The sequence below is a fragment of the Cervus elaphus genome, chromosome 23, assembly GCF_910594005.1.
Source record: "Cervus elaphus chromosome 23, mCerEla1.1, whole genome shotgun sequence".
Taxonomy (NCBI): Eukaryota; Metazoa; Chordata; class Mammalia; order Artiodactyla; family Cervidae; genus Cervus; species Cervus elaphus.
This window is the reverse complement of record NC_057837.1, coordinates 45051933-45055050: the sequence shown is the minus strand read 5'-3', so window position 1 is coordinate 45055050 and position 3118 is coordinate 45051933.

Sequence of the window (3118 nt, the reverse complement as noted above, 5' to 3'; positions counted from 1 at the left end):
CGCCGTGGGGCGGGACCAGCCGGCCGCCTCCCAATTGGCCAACGCGCGGAGCGACGGTCTCTCCGATAGGCTGGCGGGGAAGGGGGCGGGGCCTGGGCACGGTGGGTGGGGCCTGGGCGGGGAGAGAGAAGGGCTGCGCGCGGGAGATGCGGACTTACCCTAAGCCAGGTGACTTGGCCTGGTCCTCAGGCCACAGGTAACGCCAGTCTTTGGGACAGACGTTTGGGCGCCGGCACTCTGCCAGCTCAGGCGTCCATCAGCAGCTCTAGGGCAGTGGACCGAGTAGGGCTTCACCTGTCGGGTGCTTTAGCCCCCGGGTGTGTGGCTTCGTGGATGGGGTCCGAGGCTGGCATCGCCTGCTTTCCAGGGTCAGGATTCCATGATGTCATGCTTTTAGGAATGGTCCTAACAAGAATGTCCCCAGCCAGAATGGATGCATGTATATGTTTGGCTGAGTTCCTCTGCTGTCCACCTGAAACCTATCACAACATGTTAATCAGCACCAATATAAAATTGTTGTTTTTCAGTCGCTCAGTCGTGTCCAACTGTTTGCAACACCATGGACTGCAGCATGCCAGGCTTCCGTGTCCTTCACCATCTTCCAGAGCTTGCTCAAATTCATGTCCATTGAGTTGGTGATGCATCAAACCATCTTATCGTCTGTCATTCCCTTCTCCTCTTGCCCTCAATCTTTCTCAACATCAGAGTCTTTTCCAGTGAGTTGACTGTTCGCATCAGGAGGCCAAACTATTGAAGCTTCAGCTTCAGCACCAGTCCTTCCAATGAGTATTCAGGACTGATTTCCTTTAGGATTGACTGGTTTGATCTCCTTGCAGTCCATGGGACTCTCAAGAGTCTTCTCCTTCACCACAGTTCAAAAGAATCAATTACTCAGTGCTCAGCTTTCTTTATGATCCAACTCTCATATCTATACGTAACTACTGGAAAGACCATAGCTTTAACTATACAGACCTTGTCAGCAAAGTAATGTCTCTACTTTTTAACATGCTATCCAGGTGTGTCATGCTATCCAATATAAAATTAAAAGGTTTTAAAAAAAACTACAAAAGAAATGTCCCAGTAAACTTCAGGGCAGCTCCCCACCTGCATTTGTGCCTGTAGAGACTACACAGGTAGCCTTCTGGAACCTCAGGGACTGGCCCCAAGAAGGCAGAGCATGAGTGGGTGGGCCAGGTAGGTGGCTGCAGGCTGGTGGGAAACCGGGGGCACTTGGAAGAAGGCAGGACCCAAGTCTGGCCTCAGTTTCTCAAAGCTTTGGCTTCCTCCCTTCTCTCAACTTCCTCTTTCCTCCCAACCCCATCCCCTGCCCACCCACTACTTCAAAGGGACTCAAATCCCATGGCCTCTTCTTCTAGGTTCTAAAGAAAGAATGCTAAGTAGACAGGTGCAGTTGGTCTGAACACATGATGCTTTTCCAGCATCCTAGAAAATAGTCAGCAAAGTCTACAGAAACCTCTCCGCAGCACAGAGGATTCTGCAGTTAAATACAGCACCTCTTTGTTCAGAGGGGACACCCGTGGGTCCAGGACAAGCAAGGGTGATGGTGAGACGCTGCGACATGAACACTCTCTGTGCAAATACCTTCCCTCTGATGAGATCTGGCTGATGAATGTCCCTGAGTCATCACAACTTCTCTGTGATCTTGGGGGACACAGCTGGGCATTGTTAACCCTGTAGTGATTGTGCAGGAAACTGAGGCACTGAAGGTTCTGGTATTTTGATCTCTGAAGAATAAATGCTGCATAAACCCAGTAATTGCCACTTAGTAGAATGTTCCCACAGGATAAACCTCATTGATAGCCGACCTGCACATACACACTAAGAATTTATAAATCATTACTTTGAGATGCACCGTTAGTATTCATATGTAATCTCAATTTACATTAACACAAATCACTGCCATGTAGAAAAGAAAGATCAAAAATTGTCTATGCAATATCCTTTATTACAACGAAACATTGTGTTAGACTAGTGAGCATTCTCAGGAAAGTATGACTGGGACTTAAAAAGACAATCAAGTTAACACTGGCGTGTCAGGTGTAGAATTGCATTCTCCCCATAAAGATATGCTGATGTCCTAAAAAAACCTCAGAATGTGACCTCATTCAGAAAAACTGTGCAGAGGTAATCAAGTTAAAATGAAAATCCAGTATGACTGGTGTCCTTATCATGGGGGGACAGTTGGCCACACTGAGACAGACACAGAATATCACATGAAACTGAAGGCAAAGATGGGGGTGATGGATGAAGATGAAGGCAAAGATGCAAGTGATGATGATGAAGATGAAGACTCAGATTGGGGTGATAATGAAGATGATGGCAAAGACTGGGGTGTTGAGGAAGATGAAGGCAAAGATCAGGGTGATGATGAAGAAGATGAAGGCAGTGATGCTTCTACAAGCCAAGGTGCCCAAGGATTTTGACAACACCAGAAGGCGGGGGAAGAGGTAATAGAACAGATTGGCCCTCATAAACTCAGGATGAACCAACCTGCCAATACCCTGAGCCCTGAGTTCTGGCCTCCAGGACTACGAAACAGTAAGTTTTTGTTGTGCTAAGCCACCCAGTTTGTGGTACTTTGTGAGGAAGTCCTAGCAAATGAATACCAAGATGTCAAAGTTATTTTACCTTCAGAAGAAAAACAGGCAGTGGTTTAACTGACTTTGTTGTTTTCCAGGATTGCATGTCATTGACAAAATGCATTCTTTTGCAAATCCTTTATTTCTGAATCCATAATAAACAGCAGTCAAGTGAGACTGCTGGAAATGCAAAGTGCCTCCGATGTTGGCATGACTGAAAGGGATAAAATGTCAACAGAATCCAGTGCTGATAGCACACAACCAGGGGAAGAGCCTCAGAGTTAAACCTGGACTGCAATCCTAGCAGTCTTTCACTTTTTCACTCAATAAATGTTTATTCCATGTCACTTGTTTGCCAGTCACTGAACATTTCATCCAAAGACTGTGTAAAGCATTTCATCTTTTCTTGGGTTTGTAAAAATGGGCCCATCTGTAGAGAGAAAGAGGCCCTGATTTCCTCCCAGTTGACTTTCAACCCTAAGGTTCCATAGTTTTATCATTGTGGGTCTTAATTTTGA